The following is an 18,800-nucleotide window of genomic DNA, read 5'->3' as shown; positions in this document are numbered from 1 at the left end:
TTTGGGTGGGATGTTGCTGTTTGTTCCAAAGAATTTTATATAATAAACTGTGACAGGATCACCAGAGATGGGCGATGGTGAGCAATGGATTCTGTGAGGGGTTAGAGGAATCTGCCCACACAGGGTAGTTAAATTAAGTTTTGCCACACCTAGGGACTGCCTTGTGGAGAGAGTCCAGGTGTGGGCTGATGAGAAAGCAGACCAGTCAGGCTGCCATTGGAGATAGTCGAAGTGGGACTGTGGCAGCAAGAGAGCCCAGTAAAGCTAAGCCAAGCCATTAGGAGCCAGAAGGCCTAAGTCCAGACCTGAAGGAGGCAGGTATGACCAGAAACTTCTCAGAATGTGTCACATTGAAGCAGCTAAGCTGCAGGCTAAGGAAGCCAGTGTCCATACCAGCAGGAGGCAGGGAGGACCACAAGTGAAACTTTGTGCGAAAGTCAGATCGGAGCCTGTGATAGATAGAGACTTTGGACTTTATTTGCAGACTAGCTGCCCAAGGTTAGTCAGGGGCGAAGAAGTGAGTCAGTGCCCTAAATGGGGGCTAGGCATTTGTTGTTTTTTTCTACAGTATGCTGACAGTAAAGCACTCTTCTTTTATTTATACCTTGAAAAGCTATGTGTGGACCCTGATTAAAGCACCTAACACTGCATCATTGACACTCTACCAAGCTAATTACCATCACAAAACAAACTAGGGTGAAAATTTATGAAAAATTGTACTCAGGAAAGTTTAATAGAGTCAAGTTAAGAAATAGAAATATTTTAGTGAGTACTTGGCTATAAACATATTGGCACAGTTGCACAGTAACTACATTCAGAATTTGTCATTGTCCACTGTGAAACTGGGTATACACTTGTCCAATTCACATCCAATCCAACCTCCGACCTACCAGTTGGTCAGACATTGGTAGAGTGTGTACGCTCACACAATATCTGGTTTCATCCAATTCTGATTGTCTGGTCTTGTCAAAATATTTTTGAACCTGCTAAAAAATCATGACACCAGATCACCAATCAGCAGGCTAATTTAGAAGTGTATCTGCTCCTGACACTAGTTTGTCCAATTCTTCGGCATATGGTTTCAGCAGATGCAGGTTTAAGCAAAATTGAAAAGGTGTGCACACATACAGTAGATAAAGGGGTCTATGTACAGAGCCTTGGAGGGAGATAAAGTAACAGCCATGTCACAGGCTGTGTTTGAAAAATGACAGTTAGTAGCTGGTGGGCTGGTACTTTACTGTATATCTGCCCACTTTATCTCCATCCAAGGGCCGTATTCAATTAAACGCGAAAATCTGAGATCCGCGAAAAGTATCGCCGATTGCGTCTTTTTCTATCTCCATATTCCATTCCACCCGCTTTTCGCATACATGGAAAAAGTTTCGCCTCTGAATAGTAGGAGAAAAGAAGAGCAACATTTTTAATTTGGGGGTGGAAAGGTGGGGAAACCACTCACAACCCTCGGGACAGCCCCCCAAAGGACAACTGCATCAAAATTCCAGAAAAAAACTTAAGAATACCCCAAAAAAGTATTTTTATTTTGGGGGCAAAAAAGCACAAAGTTTGGGGACAACTTCAAAAACTAGCGAAATAAGGTTCTAGGGGTGCACTAAGAAGGGGCCAAGTGTTTTTGGGATTGCAGGGATGGAGGAATTTCACTTTTATTAAAACTTCACTTTAGAGAAATTAAAAGATGCTTGCACCCATTTTCAGGTACCCCAAATTTGCCAGGACTACTTATTTTCTCCAAAAAATACTGCATTATGCCATTCTTCACCACTTGTGCAAAGATGCTAATTAGAGGCAATTGAACCAAATTAAGTGCCCCAAACAGTTTTGTTAGGACTAATTGGGAGCTACTACATTGATCCCCAATGTTTCTGCATCTTTTTGGGAGGTTCAAGCTGATTTCCCCAATTCTGACACCACTTTCCGCCTGTTCTAACTTCGCAGGTCGCCATTTACGCGTCTTTTGGAATTGAATACGGCGAATGGTGGGGACGCGCTCGATAAGTTCCAAAAGATGCGATGTAGGCGAAATTCCGGCAGGCAGGACTTTATCGCGGACGCAAAACTAGATGAATACTGCCCCAAATCATAATAAATAGATCCCAAGTGTTGCATCCGAGACCTAGATCTATAGTAGGATTGTGTCAGCAGTCTGGTTGGGATTTGGATCCCTGGAAGATTGTACAAGTGTGTAACCAGCTTAATGGTTGCTTGACAGATGGTGATGGTGGTATTTCTTCTTGGTCCATTCGCTCTCGTATTAACAGTCAATTAGACCTTCATGGCCATCATAATTGCAGCATGTACTAGCTTCTTAAGGCTGACACCATACATGTATTATATAAGTAGTTTTATCTTGTAACAGATACAGTATGTCCTCATACACCTAGCCTCAACATACCATGCGGCGTGAGACACCTGGCGCGATTGAGCCAAGCTGAGCAATGTAGCTTCTTTTTCACTCAAATGTGCATCTTTTTGGCGCACATGAATGCAGTGCTTCACGAGACTGCACTGACTAATTTGATATGCATCATATATGTGTGTGATTGAATCTGAATCTGTTTGTACAGCCTTGGCCAAACGTTTTGAGAATGACACAAGTATTGGTTTTCACAAAGTTTGCTGCTTCAGTGTTTTTAGACCTTTTTGTCAGATGTTACTATGGTATACTGAAGTAAAATTATAAGCATTTTATAAGTGTCAAAGGCTTTTATTGACAATTACTTTAAGTTTATGCAAAGAGTCAATATTTGCAGTGATGACCCTTCTTTTTCAAGACCTCTGCAATTCGCCCTGGTATGCTGTCTATCAATTTCTGGGCCACATACTGACTGATGGCTGCCCATTCTTGCCTAATCAATGCTTGGAGTTTATCAGAATTTGTGGGTTTTAGTTTGTCCACCCGCCTCTTGAGGATTGACCACAACTTCTCAATGGGATTAAGGTCTGAGGAGTTTCCTGACCATGGACCCAAAATTTCGATGTTTTGTTCCCCAAGCCACTTAGTTATTACTTTTGGCTGATGGCAAGGTGCTCCATCATGCTGGAAATGGCATTGTTTATCACCAAACTGTTCTTGGATGGTTGGGAGAAGTTGCTCTTCGAGGATGCTTTGGTACTCTTCTTTATTCATGGCTGTGTTCTTAGGCAAAATTGTGAGTGAGCCCACTCCCTTGGCTGAGAACCAACCCCACACATGAATGATCTCAGGATGCTTTACTGTTGGCATGACACAGAATTGATTGTAGCGCTCACCTTTCCTTCTCCGGACAAGCTTTTTTCCAGATGCCTCAAACAATTTGAAAGGGGATTAATCAGAGAAAATAACTTTACCACAGTCCTCAGCAGTCCAATCCCTGTACCTTTTGAGGAATATCGGTCTGTCCCTGATGTTTTTCCTGGAGAGAAGTGACTTCTTTGCTGACCTTCTTGATACCAGGCCATTCTGCAAAGTCTTCGCCTCACTGTGCATGAAGATGCACTCACACCTGCCTACTGCCATTCCTGAGCAAGCTCTGCACTGTTGGTGCCCAGATCCCGCAGCTGAATCAACTTTAGGAGATGGTCCTGGCGCTTGCTGGACGTTCTAGGGCACCCTGAAGCCTTCTTCACAGCTACTGAACCTCTCTACTTGAAGTTCTTGATGATTCGATAAATGGTTGATTTAATGCAATCTTACTAGCTGCAGAGGAAGACCAATGATTTGAAGCTCGATCCTCCTTTTAAAGTTTCCAGTCTGTTATTCTAACTCAATTAGCATGACAGAGTGATCTCCAGCTTTGTCCTCATCAACACTCTTACCTGTGTAAACGAGAGTCAGCTGGTCTTTTTGTGGCAGGGCTGAAATGCAGTGGAAATGTTTTTTTTGGGGATTAAGGACCTCATTCAGAGACGGTCGCTCAGGAGCGATAGGTCGCACCCAAAGTGATCGAGAATATGCAAAACGAGCGCTCAGTCGCAACGCACATTGTAAGCGCGGAAACACCCACAACAATGAAAGCACACCTCCTTATCTCTACGGCCTAATTCAGAGTCGGTCGCAGGCGGCAACCTACGTCAGCACGATTAACACCTGTTACATTGTTAAATGCCTACAAACATCGGTTGAGGCAGAAACCATCGCCAGCACTCGCAATGCTTAAAGTAGACCCTGGGCTACCCTTAGCTCTGCGAGCAGTAGCGTCGTTATTGCAATGAGATGACGTGTGTGATGACTCGCTCAGTAATATATGCACGCCCTTAAAAAGCCCTTTTTAAGATCAACCACGCCTGCGTCCGCACCACCACACCCCCGTTCACAAGCTCCTTCCCCTGTAACCACCCACAAACGGCATGAAATGTCAATCACAGCTACGACCTCGTAGTGACTAGCGAGCAAGAGGATTGCGGTCGGGAAGACAGGCTTGCGCACACGCACTGCAATGTACACGCATGCGCAGTTGTAAAAACATCGCTCACTACGACAAATCGCTCCATGCGACCGCCTCTGAATGAGGTCCTAAGTTCATTGTCATGGCAAAGAGGGACTTTGCAATTAATTGCAATTCATCTGATCAATCTTCGTGACATTCTGGAGTATATGCAAACTTCCATCATAAAAATTGAAAAAAAGAAAGTATTGATAAATATGCCCCATAGAAATAAATACCATGCAGTACAATTTTATAATATTGCCTGATTGCTTAATTTACTCTTGTAGAGGGATTTAATAGCTGGGTAACAATCTTACTGCTGCTTCCATCTCTGTTAGTGCTGCTCCACTAGGGATTGGAACGTCTGTGGAGCCAGGCAGAGCCGGCCCTAACCAGTTGGATGCCCTAGGCAAGATTTTGTGTGGTGCCCCCTAGCACCATTGCTAGTTTTGCCTCTGACCCAGCACCCCTCTCCTAGCACAGCATCCATCAACCAGCAGTACAATCACAGCAGCAGCCAGCAACATCCATCACCCCTCAACCATTGCAATACTCATCCACAGAGCTGTAACTAGACATTTTGGTGCTCTCACCCCCACTCCCCTATATATCTCCCTGCAGACAAGACCAGCCTGCTGGACCCCGCAAAGATCCATGGGAGGAGGAGCTGCTGCGGCTCAGCATGCCCAGCAGCCCTCCTCCAGCAGCAATTTCTGCCCCCCCCATTGGCTCTGCTCCATGCTACCACTGCTGTCGGCTGTATGAGCTGCTGATCAATCAGAGCTGACCTGAGAGCTCCTGTTGCGGTAGGACAGCAAGAGCAGAAGCGCGATCCCCCGTCCCAGTCCCACCATTGCCCGCTGTCAAGCTGAGCTGTCCCTACGCTTGGAATGCATGCCCCTTGGCATTTGCCTAGTTTGCCTATGCCTAGGGCTGGCTCTGGCAAGGAGCAGTCAGATCATGATGCTGAAAGGGAGAGCTGGAAGCATGCACATGCACACAGCTGTGCGCGGCTATGAGCTGTTGGTCAGTGACAGTCACACTGCACCACTGGTCTGCCGGTGTTATAATAATGAGGAGCATCCAGCTGCGGGCCTGATTTAGATGTGGAAGCTAATGCAATCACAGCAGCTGCGATCTTGTACGCAGCTGCTGTGCGAAAATATGCTAATGCTTGCAGTCGTCTGGAGATGTATTGAAACGCCCACTGGTTATTTCGCAGTTCTAAGCAAGTGCGTACAAACACGCAGTGGTGGTCACAGATCCTTCGATAAATTGCCATCTGAGTAATCCTATGGTCGTGCAGAATAGCCACAGGCGCTGAGACGCTGGAGCCATATTTTAAGCTTACGGGATCACAGATTTAGGTAGATACACGCCCTGAAAATGGTCACGACACGCCCACGTTTTTGCCGCTACTCTCTGCTATTTCCCACAAAATGGCTTCTGTCTGGCAATCACTTGCGAATAAATTCTTAGCACATTTGATAGAAATTCAATCGCAACACGTGTGCAATGAGGTTAAGAAGCATGCGCAGTCGGAGCATAATCATTCAACATTGCGTACATATCTGCATCAGATCCTGCGTACGGCTGTTCTCTATGGCGGTAGTATGTAGGTAGCACAATGACAAGCGGCTGGTCGGGCAGTGGTAAGAGGCATCAGCCAGCCAGGATTGCCTGGCGGCCCGTATTTTGCCCACCCCTACTATAGATAGACAGGCATAGCCTACGCATACGCTTGCTGTCCCGATTACTGATGTGAGCATTGTGTACACATGGTAAGTGTAGTCCCTGTAAGTGTCGTTATTTACAGCTACTGCCCAATAATTTCACTTCATGTTTGTTTTATTCAGGAAATGAAAAACACTCTTTAAATTTTCTCACTTTAACTTATTCTGTTAAATCCTAATAAGACCATCTGCTCCTGGCTGTTAAAACAGGATACCCATCTGTTTGCGAGCACTGTTTTGCTAACACCAAGTGCTGTGTAATTAATGTTATTTAAAAATACTGTCTGCACACTTAGTACACATGGCAAAGTTCAGGAGTACAGAGTAGCAGACAGTTTTAAATGAAGAGCGTTGAACCAAGGAGTCAATTGAGGTTATTAAGTTTAAGGTAGCAATGTTACAGCCACTGGCATGCATCCTATGGTCTCATTCAGACATTATAGGTTTGAGAGTGGCTGGAAGGGAAGATAAGGTAGTTTTATATGCCGATTACTTATTATTGTTTTCATCTAATTATGTAATCGGGCTAGCAGCGGCTCTTCAAGTCATAAATTTATTTGGAGTGTACTCTGGTCCAAAAATTAACTGGGATAATAGTATGCAACTTAGAGGCAGCTGCTTGGTAACCCCTTTAGTCTCTCTCCCTCTTTATTTTGTAGACAGTTTTAAATATTTAGGTATTTGGATAACAAATACACCTAGTGATTTTGTTTCCCTTACTATAAACCCTTTTTTTATTTATGTTAAGGATACAATTAGGGTGTAGAGCTGACTCCCCCTTACAGTTATGGGTCGGGTCAATTTAATAAAAATGGTCCTGCAGCCCAAGCTTTTATACTTACTTCAACATTCTCCTGTTTTTCTTTCTGCTGGTATATTTAGGAAACTAAATAGTCTCTCCTTTCTCCATTGGTTTGGGCGAATCGTCATTCTCGTATTAGTTTAGATACTCTTACTAGGACTAGATCTGCCGGAGGTCTTGCATTGCCGAATTTTAAATACTTTTATTATGATTCAGAGCCGCTCGTTAGATGCGAACTGCAAATATGGCTTCAGGACCTGTCTAGTGATGCTTTACATGTTCTTTTAGTATCTCAGCCATATCCTGGGTTTACTTCTTTACTAATATTGTTAGACTGTAGAATTATTGCATCCAGCCCGCCCTCATTAAAACAAGCAATAAAAGTTTGGAGGCATGTCTCCAGCATGATAGACGCTCATGGATTAGATCCTGATACCTCCTTGAGTAGCTCCAGTATACTGACCGAACTGGCTGGTTTATAGCCTAACTTAGTCTGGCAGCCTGTGGGCATTTCTACACTAGGTCAGTTGTATGATAACTCAGTTCTTTGCTCATTTGATCAGCTTAGAGAGAAGTATTACTTACCATCACAGTATTTCTATCGATATCTACAGATTAGACATGCCTTGTTGACACAGTTTTCAAATTCACCCCTGGTTTTAATTTCTTCTTTATTAAATACATTTTTGCTGACTCTCGGCCCCTCTATGCCTTTATCACACTCTTATTCAAGAAATCTTGTTAATGAAAACAGTAAACAGTTTATAATAAATATGTGTGCCTTAGCTTAATGTCTATTGCCCGTTTATGGATGGCTCCAGAGGGACTGGAAGTTGAAGCCTGGTTGTCCAGAATGAAAGACACATTTATATTACACGTAAGGTGGAAATTAAATTTAATCAGATTTGGGGTAGATGGTTGGAGTCCAGAGTTGCCTCATCATAAACAAATAAGGAAGATTTCATAGTAATTTATCTCCAGGCGAACATTTACCAAATGTTAGATGTACGTACATAGTGTATGGTTTTCTTGAGTATTTAAGTTATAATAAGAGAGCTAGTGCAACTTTTGAGTTATTTATTTATTTTTATTTATTCATTTTTATATATTTTTTTTTCTCTCTGCCTTTCTCTTTTCTCGTTTTTGTATATATGAGTGATGCTATGTATAGGCATGAGATTTATATTGTAAAACGAGATAGTTATTAAATTTAATATGGGAATATACTTTTTTGTTTCATAAATTATATATTTTGGTTGTAATTGGGTTGTTAATAATTATTAAGCATATAAAGGTTGTATTTATGGTTAGTATATATGTGAATTTTATATTTATAGACACAATATATATGGTTTAATAACGGTAACTAATAAGTTATTCATAGTCACTGTTATTACCACTATATAATTAGTAAGTAAAATGATAGTTATTACACCTATAGTTAATACACATATAGTTATTACAATTGAAGCAAACACATTTATAATCAATGCACTTATGATCAGAAAGGTACACTTTCATATATACAATCATTATATTTATAGTAATTAAGATTGTGGTTATTACATTTGTTGTTAATAAATGTATAGTTGATGTGTTAGTGGTTTGGATACGCATAATAACTATATAGAATTTCACCATGGATAATATTTATTATGTTTAAGTTAGTTGTAATTGTTATAATTATTGTTACGTTTGTTATAGTTGTAGTTATGTATAGGTCACTATATTTCGAATATTTATATCGCTATAGTCGTGATGGTTAAATGTGGAAGTGGATTCAATTTGTAACTAGGCACTAGTTCTATTTATCGTATGTTGGAATTGGTATTGAATTTTAGAGATGTTGCTGTGTTATGCCTGTCAAGTATCACTGTGTTTCATTTTATGTTATATTATTTGTTACATGTTTTAAAATGGTAAATTAATAAAATATTACTAAATTAGAAAAAAGTAAGATAGCAATATTGCAGTATCATATTGCAGCCAATCACACTTGTATAATGACAGTAACTTGCATCAGTGAGTGCTTGTACAGTATATCTTAAAGAGGGAAAAACTCTCCCCAACAGTTTTTGCAATGTGTTCCACTTGGAAAACTACAGTAAACATTTGTGTGGATGAGCCCATATAGAGCCTGTCGCCAACTGATTACAGTAAGAGCTACACTTCATCTGTTCCACTAACATCTTTAAAGACAGAATGGATAATCCTTCCATGCTGACGCACCTGACACCCCGATCAAATAGGACCCTTTAGAGCCCAAATTTACCCACCAACAGCTGATACTCCCTAGGAGAGGTTTGGTACTGATTATATTGATTATGCCCCAGATCTACCAGATTTCAGAACTATACATGTATTTGCTGTTGCCCAAATTCCATTCTGTCTTAGAAGCTTACTTATCAGACTGTGAAAAAGACATTTTTGGGATTTAATCCACACACGATTACTAACGCCAGCTTTTCACAGAGAAAACATCAAAATTCAGTTCCATTCCTCTGACTAGGCAAATTTTTATTTAGGTCGGTTGTCACTTACAGACTTTAATTTATCTTTGTTTTATAGTGTTTTTTTATTTTTCCAAATACTTTTTTGTTTGGTTTGTTTGGTGGGCTTTTATTTGGCTTGTTGTGATTTGTTGTCAGACTTTGATATAAAGTTAAATTACAAAAATGGTTTCTTACAATGGGTTGGGCATGAAATCCATAGCCGCTGGGATGAAATGTTGATGCCGGAAGCCCGACAGAGGAGAATCCCAATGCAGCATGTAAGTACCCTAAGCCTACTCTTCTCTCCCCCCCTAACCCTAACCCTCCCTTAGGGATGCCTAACCCTTAAACTCCCGGGGTGGTGGCTATCCTTAATTCCCCCCACGGGGGTGCCTAAACCTAACCCTCCCCCTCACACCTTAAACCTAACCTCCCCCTAGTGGTGCCTAACCCTTCCCGAGGGGTGGCTAACCCTATGTTCCCCCGTGGGTGCCTAAACTAAACCCCCTCCCCCTACGGCTAACTGCTAAGGTCGGCCGGACTTACCTCGATCGGTCAATAAGCTCCATAAGATGCTTATACAAGGTGGCTATTTTGATGGGCACACTACAGTATGTCCACAAAATGAATACCAGTCCTCTTCAACATCTAATCTGGAAAGCAAACACTGATTGGGACTGGTGGAAGATAGTTGACTGGATGATAACTGCAACAGTATGTTACCATGTGCATACTCATTGTCCAAACGTGTTAGCTGTGCCCCATAGGTTCCAATATGTTTGGATGCAAATTATTGCCAATCTCTCAATGCACAGCTGGGAAGCCAATGTAAGTCATTAGAATAAGAACTATTGGAAACTACAGCAACATTACCAATCCTTCAGCCATCATTTTTTGGCAAAGCTCCATACAAGTGAACCAGAAATTGTGGTCATGTCAATCTTCCATGCAATGATTGTTAAAGACAGCAACACATTAAGTATACAATCACATAGTGTAGACAGATAGAATACAACTTGTATTGTTGCATGAAATGTGTTTACAATATAAACCAGTGGAATCAATGCTTTTAGTATTAGATAGGAGGCAATTGCAAATCTAAACTTTCTTTTTTAATGAAATGAGAATTGATTTTTTTTATCCTTTTGAATCATGGCCCCAGAGCAATTTCTTTTTGTCGAAGGTTCTCACATTTAATTTGGATGTATGCTGAGGGAAGAGCTCTTATAAATCAGCCCGAGAGAGCTCTTTAGCGGGATAAAGTGTAATTGCTGCACTATACATAAAAATAAAGTATAATACTTCTGTATTTGCAAAACTAGGCAGAACAGAGTCTTCCCAGCAGTGGGTCCCAGATCAATATAAAATAGCTAAGCACAAAACTTTTAGCACAAATTCAACTTCCCGATCACGGTATAAGCCAGAAAGGTCATCTCTAGTTGCACAAAATATCCTATTTATCTGCATTGTGCATACATAAATGCACGCTCACATTCCTGTTTTTGTAATGGGCCTCGTACAATCAGCATGCCTCTCCTTTTGCTGGATTATTAGTAAAGCTCTGTCCCTCCCGCCTCAGCCATCTCTACCTCGCCTACTTCCTGCACTCAGGTCCCCCTCTACACACTCTTGCCTCATGTCATCTGTCCGTCTCCCCTCTCCCCTAGATTGTAAGCTCCTAGGAGCAGGGTCCTCCTCCCCACGGTCTCACAGCCTTCTTCTCTAGCAGTTCTATGACAGCCTTCACCTTCCCAGCTGTTTTGTGTATGGAGAATTGTATTGCTAATTGTTACTTGTGCTGTTTATAAGTTGGTTACTGTATTGTAATGTAATATTCTGTGTACCCTTTACTGTATGTACGGCGCCGCGGACCTCTTGTGGCGCCCTATAAATAAAATGTAATAATAATAATAATAATAATAATAATAAAGCTGGAATATTGCTTATCAGCTTGTTATATGTGTTGATATGTTTGTACTATTTGGCGGTGGTATGTGGAGTAAATAGTATATACCAATAGATTCACCAGATGTACTAGACAACTCAGGTCTTAACCAGCAGTTATGTTTATTGTGTAACAGTATATTTGTACAGCCGTACTCACAGTTATAAACACACAGTGTCCTGGATGGAGTGGAGCATGAGCGGAATATACAGATCACCGCTATGGTGCATATACAAGCAAGCGGTATGCCTCTGTAGATTGTATATGTGGGTATATTGCAGGGTCTCTCTGGAGCTTTGTGGAACACGTCTGTGTTTCACTGTGACGCTCTAACACAGTGACAGGATGGCGATGCACAAGTGCAGAAGACTAAACAGCGGCTATCTTGGTAAAGGAAGATGATTCTCTAAAGCAGCATCATGGAGGCAGCGCAGTAGCACCCTCAATATTTCAACAATATGATACATAATACAGAATAAATTAACTAAAAAAATTATTAGTGTATATTTCCATGTAAATCACAATGAGGCAATGTGCTAAATGCAAACTCAGCTTTGGACGGGCTGTGCACATCATTTCACCAGTTTACAGAGCAAGACGGCAGCTTTAGTGAAGGCACAGGTTTGCACAAGCAGGGGGATGGATTTGAGTGGAGTGAAGGCATGCCTAATAAACTATAGAAGGGGCCTCCACTGTGCCTCACTTAACAAAAACATTAGTGAAACAAGATTACTGGGAGGTTGTCCGTAGTTTTATTGGCATATCTTACTATCCTGGTGGGTATATGGCCTTTAATATTCTACAAAGGACTTGAACTTTACACCGGCTCAGAACTATTGGTTGTTGAGTCTTGTAGTATAGTTTTAATGAGATGCCTTTTTCATTTCTATGTGCATTTCCATGCACACACTGATCAATGTAATTACAAAGCTTTACACCCTAAAAATAGCCATATGTAATAAAGAAAGTACCCATGTCTTCTCACTCTGATCAATAATTCAAATCATAAAACTTACCTGAGTTGTTTTATGGAAAGGGGTGGTAGTAATGCCATAGGAGATTGGACTTTGATACAGAACCAAATTACTCATCATTAGGCAACCTAAAGGTGCATAGACACGTAACGATTTTGTAACCAACGATTTTCTGTCAGATTATCTGTCAGATTACCTGTCACATTTTCTCTTGAAAAAGTGAACGATGAACGAATAATGTTCCTTCCTTTAATGAAAATCGTCTTGTTGGACAGTCTGAAATGGACGATGAACGATAACTACAAACAGGAGTGCGCATTTGTGATTATCATTATAACTCATAAACTGAACGTTTTTTTTAATGATTTAACAATAACAACGTCGTTATCGTCAAATCGTTCAAAAAATCGTTACATGTGTATGTACCTTAAGCTCCCGTCCATGACCTAGTAAGCATGCAGAGTTACCCTAGCACATTTTCATGTGTGGTTCCATTTACAAACAGAGTGAGGACCCCCTAACCAATCTTTTGCCTAGCGCACCAGGATCTCCTAATCAGGCCCTGTTTTGCTATGGCATATACACATTTGCACGGTTCACCTTTAGCGGTTTAGATAGCTTCCGAAGAGTACTGAGTTGCATGCATCTCGGGCAGTGTAGGGCTCACCATCCAAATGCACAGGTGCTCTTAATAAATCACATTGAGGAACCATAGGATTTTATGGAGCTGCAATGTGACCGTATACATTAAGCTCTGGAAAGCGTAACTTTCTAGAGCTTGTGCCCGCTACCTAATGTCATCACTAACTGGATTTGGCTATAGAAGGCTATAGGCTTTTTTGCGCAAAAATCCGTAGGATCCTGCTCCATTACTTGTGGCTTGTGCATGCGCAGGCCAATGGCCACGCATGTGCATCTGGATGCCTGGGTCATAAACCCAAATGACTATACATCGCAGAGAGAAGAATATATCAGAAGAGCAGTACTGGCAAGAAGGTCTTTCTGCATATTATAGAGGGAGAATAGTGTCATTTATTTGCAATATTTAACACATCTCCCAAAAAGTGAGTTGACAGGATATATGGGAAGGGAGTAAAAGTTATATATGAAAGTGAACCTCTTTTAACCTGAAGCTAATGGTATGTCTACTTTACTTGTTTATGTATATAATGTCATTGGGTACCTGCAGGTTACAACATTTATAAAATACAGTGCAAGGACTGATTTCAAATAGAGTAATATAAATACAACTGCATTGCAGGGCACCTGAAAAGAGTCCCTGACACGAGAAGCTTACAGTCTAACTTTAACAAAATCAAATTGTGCAATAATCTTCTCCTTCACAAAGGTACAATAACAAAGCCATTTTTCTTTTTCTAGTATTTTCTTGCTGAAGTAGTCTCTCCTGCTTCATATGCATACAGTTCTGCTAAAAAAGGTGATATACATAGAAATTAGGAGCTCTGGGACACATAGCAAGGATGACATTACTATTTTACTATACTGTTACACTCTTAATTCATGATGACAGACAGACTTTAACAGTACTAAGTATTGTGGTTTACTAGTCTCAGGAGCTTACAGTTTACAAGAAGGTGATTACATTGAGAATACACTCAGTTTGCCTTTCCCATTACACTCAAAAAGATCGATGTACAGTAACTCCCAAATGAGACGCGAGCATCTGTGAAATGCTGGAGAAAATCTGAATAATGCCTACAAGCTGGAACTCACCCCACATGAAAAGATTCTCAAACATTCACTCTCTTTCCTTTGGGTTTATATATTATGTAGGAAAAAAGCCATTATATTTCAAGATTTCTTCAAAGATAGAAGGACTGAAAAGAATCAAATGACTTTTGTGTCTTTTATGTAATGTGTGGCTGATAAGAGAATTGCCAGAAGTCCTTAAACAGACTCAAGGAAAGTTACTGAGAAAATATACTGAACAGTACTATAACAGAAAGTACTGTTGTTGGGACTAAAAAAAAAAAGTGATCAGGTTGTTTTGGAGAAAGTGAACCGAGTGAATGGTATTTCATTAGATGTTTTTAGATATTTTTTTAATTCTTTAAAAGATTTTGAACATTTAGAAAATGATATGCAATAGTTACTCTTTCACTGGAGAATAGAGAATAGACTTCTGGGTAATCCTGTAAATGATTGCATGATGTCCCTACGATGTAGTTTAAAGATCTCCATAACTCTTTTTCTTGTTTCAGAGAGGTAATGTGTACATGCTGGCCAGAAGGTCCTAGAGGGGAGAGCCATGTGAGACATTAGCAACCTGTTAGCATGGCAGTGTACAGTGGAGGTGGAAAGGGCTGTAGTGAGGAGGTGGGTTTTGACCAAAGGTAGAGAATTGTCCAAGTACAGTATGGTGGCATGCTGATACAGCAGAAATTCTCAGCACCACATCAGATCTCATTCGACTCCAAGGCTCTAGGATGGGTTAGATGTATGCCAAGGGTGGGAAGTGAGTGGGAGGTGTGAACAGCGTGAGCAAAGTGCGAGGATGGTGCAGAAACCTTGGTTCGTATGGATTGTGTAACTGAACATAAAATGCTTTCGGGAAGGTTGTATAGGAGGGAAATGTACTGTGCATTTGCATATGTCTGTGGTAGGGGCATTAGGTCCAACCACAGTTGAGAGAGGGATCCTGTTTGCTTAATTAGAACCCAGACGGGTTAGGATTTTGTTTTATGTTTTATTTTTACTGATCAATAAACTAGCTTCGGCTAAATTACACGGAAACCCTTGACTGGTGTGTTGTTTATTGGCTGCTGTGTGTTTGGAAGGTCACATCTACACCAGGAGAGGATACCCCTACCTTGATCTCATCACAATATACACTACTGTGCAAATGTTTTAGGCAGGTGTGGAAAAAATACTTCAAAGTGAAAATGATTTCAAAAGTAGAAGTGTTAATAGCTTATTTTTATCAATTAACAAAATGCAAAGTGCATGGATAGAAGAGAAATCTAAATCAAATCAATATTTGGTGTGACCACACTTTGCCTTCAAAACACTATCAATTCTCCTAGGTACACTTGCACACAGTTTTTGAAGGAACTTGGAAGGGAGATTGTTCCAAACATCTTGGAGAAATAACGACAGATCTGTGGATGTAGGCTTGCTCAAATCCTTCTGTCTCTTCATGTAATCCCAGACAGACTCGATGATGTTGAGATTAGGGCTCTGTGGGGGCCATATCTTCACTTCCAGACTCCTTGTTCTTCTCAATGCTGAAGATAGTTCTTAATGACATTGGTTGTATGTTTGGGGTCGTTGTCCTGCTGCAGAATAAATTTGGAGTAATTAGACGCCTCCTTGAAAGTATTGCATGATATTCCTGTAATTCTCAGCATTGAGAACACCATTAATCCTGACCAAATCACCAACTCCATTTGCTGAAATGCGAACCTCTACCATGCTTTGCTGTTGCCTGCAGACCACTCATTATTGTACCGCTCTCCAGACCTTCGACAAACAAACTGCCTTCCGTTACAGCCAAATATTTAACATTTTGATTCATGAGTTCAGAGCACTGCTGACAATTTTCTGCACCCGTTCTTATGTTTTCGTGCATAGTTCAGTCGCTTGGCCTTGTTTCCAAGTCGAAGGTATAGCTTTTTGTCTGCAATTCTTCCATGGCCACTTCTGGCCAGACCTCTCTGAACAGTATATGGGTGTACTTGGGTTTTCACTGGTTTCTGCCAGTTCTGAGCTGATGGCACTGCTGGGCATCTTCCGATTTTGAAGTTAAGTATGCATGATGCGTCTTTCATCTGAACCACTAAGTTTGCTTGTCCGACCACTGCATCTATGGTCCTCAACGTTGACCGTTTCTTTGTGCTTCTTCAAAAGAGCTTGAACAGCACACCTTGAAACCCCAGTCTGCTTTTAATTATTTGCCTGGGAGAAACCTTACTCATGCATTATAACTACCTTGTGTCTTGTTGCTGTGCTCAGTCTTGACATGGTGTATGACCTGTGACATGAAACTGTCTTCCACAACCTCACATTTGTAGCAGAGTTTGGCTGTTTCTCATCCAGTTTTAAGCCTCCTACACAGCTGTTTCTGTTTCAGTTAATGACTACTGTATGTTTCAACCTACACATGAAAATTATGATCATTATCACCTTTTTAGTATGATTGGTTAATCATACACCTGACTATACTCCTACAAAATCCCTGACTTTGAGCAAGTGTACCTAGAAGAATTGCTGCTGTTTTGAAGGCAAAGGGTGGTCACACCAAATATTGATCTGATTTAGCTCTCTTCTGTTCATTCACTTTGCATTTTGTTAATTGATACAAAATAAACTATTAACATTTCTATTTTTTTTTAAAGTATTCCTACTTTGCAGCATTTTTTCCACACCTGTCTAAAACTTTTGCACAGTATTGTATATATACAGTATTTATTTTATCAGTATTTGAATTTGGAATGGCAAAGATGGAAAATTACTTTTAATTATATAAAATATACATGTGGGAGAAAGGGTTATTATACAGCACAAATAATATTACACAGAACTGTACTGAGAAAATACTTCTACACTCTTCCGCTTTAAAATGTTTGATATATCTATCATTCTGTGTGTCCTCACTACCTTCATGCCAAGATATCCTTAATTCTTAGTGGATTGAGTAATTCTTGTAAAGGGGGGCATCCACTAAACGATCTACCCCCTGTCCAATCTCTAAACGATTTTTCCTTGATTTTTTTCCCTTGCAATTTTATCTTTTAGTCTGAACGATTTGCAAATGATTTGCAAACTATCTTTAATAGATCAAGTGAAATTGACCTGCATGTTCAGTCGACTGACGAGACGATCAAACGACCAGCGGGAGCGCGCATCGTTGATCGTTAACGAACCAAACACTGCACGATTTATAAACGATTTTTAAATGATTGAACGATAACGATGTCGTTATCGTTCAATCGCCTGCTAAAATCGTGTAGTGGATGTCCCCCTTATGTAAATCCATCTAGATTGTACAATTTTGCCCTTGATAAAACAATGTTTCTCTGTGGGATATGGGTGGACAGATTTTGAGTTGGGATGGGACCATGTGCATATTTAACTGTACATCACAGTGTATATTAAAACTATCTAGTATTGCATGCAAAACAAAGCAGTATTTTCCCTCTATAATAAAAAGAAACTATAAAATTGCATTTATGTCTAGGTGCAAATTTGCAAACCCTCAGTTACCACCCAGTTAGGTCACTTCATTCAACTTCAAGTGGAGATGCAATTGCTTTGCGTATGACTCAGTATCACCTGTAATTGTAGACACTTACTGGAGCATGCGCAGTGCAAAAACATGTAAAAAAAAAAAAAAGCCTGCAAAGCTGGCTTCTGAGTTGAAAAATGGAATGCTCTACTGCGCTGTCTCCATGAATGCTCCTTACATGAAGCATTCTTTACCAAGATGACCGCCCATTTGGTATTTGGCACATGCGGGGCACCAGCCTGTCTTTGTGCATGTGTTCCACTTAGCTCCTGCCCTGAGACACTTTTGAGTAATCCTGCATATGGCCTGCATTACCCTGCATATATCTATTATACCCCTTTTACACCACAGCTAAAACCCTGGATATTGCCGGGTTAACCTGGGTTGCTCTTAGGTGTAAAATGGGACCAGGGTTGGTTTCCCAGATAGAGTGACCTGGTAATTCAACCCGGGTAATTTGCAGATTCTAACACGGGAACAACCCATGTAACTCTGCAGTGTGGTAACGTATCCCGATTACAAGATGGAAAGTTCCAGATTTTCTGGTGCTTGGAGATGATGTAATCTGCAAGCGACGGCAGACCAGTTCTGCTGCTCCTGTGCGCAGTGTAACTCAGGCCGACATCACACGTTCTAAAGGGGATCTGTCCTGGGTCTGACCCGGTTTGGAACCGTGTTCCAAATATCAGGTCAGACCCAGTAATTTAGTGTAAAATTGGTACTAGATTCCTGCACCTCTTCCTTCATACATCACTGGCTGGTGCTCTGTATGTTCCACTCTGCTCCATCCAGATGACCAAGTGTATAAGTCACTGTGAGTACGGCTGTACAAGCAACTTCTACTACAGTTTAATAAACCTCACACCTGGTTAAGTACTTGGGCTGTCTAGTTGATCTGGATTCCATTGGTGTTGCTAATATACTCTGCATTCTACTGCCAATAGCATGCACATATCAATATGTCGTTCATCTCTGCATTAGCCCTAATGCCCTATTTCTCCACTGTATAGAGATGCAGAACTTTGTGGTGCCCTATTACTATAAATAACACTATCGTTTACAGGGATGGACTGGGGCTGTACATCAGCCCTGGTAATCTGCCCTGTGTGTGCGCTCGTGCTCACGAAGGAGGTGTGGTTTCATTTCAAGGGGGCGTGGGGGCGTGCCAAGAGTCACAGTGGCTTG

General features: G+C 41.0%; 1 protein-coding gene across 1 annotated transcript in view; it reads right to left on the bottom strand.

The window, feature by feature from the left end:
- Positions 1 to 18,800, bottom strand: part of THSD7B (thrombospondin type 1 domain containing 7B) — a 651,631-nt gene that overhangs the window by 404,139 nt on the left and 228,692 nt on the right. The window lies entirely within an intron of this gene.

This window comes from Taudactylus pleione, unplaced genomic scaffold (assembly GCF_031769625.1).
Source record: "Taudactylus pleione unplaced genomic scaffold, aTauple2 ptg000156l, whole genome shotgun sequence".
Lineage (NCBI taxonomy): Eukaryota > Metazoa > Chordata > Amphibia > Anura > Myobatrachidae > Taudactylus > Taudactylus pleione.
The sequence above is the reverse complement of the archived record's forward strand: the minus strand, read 5'-3'. Positions and strand labels throughout refer to the sequence as shown.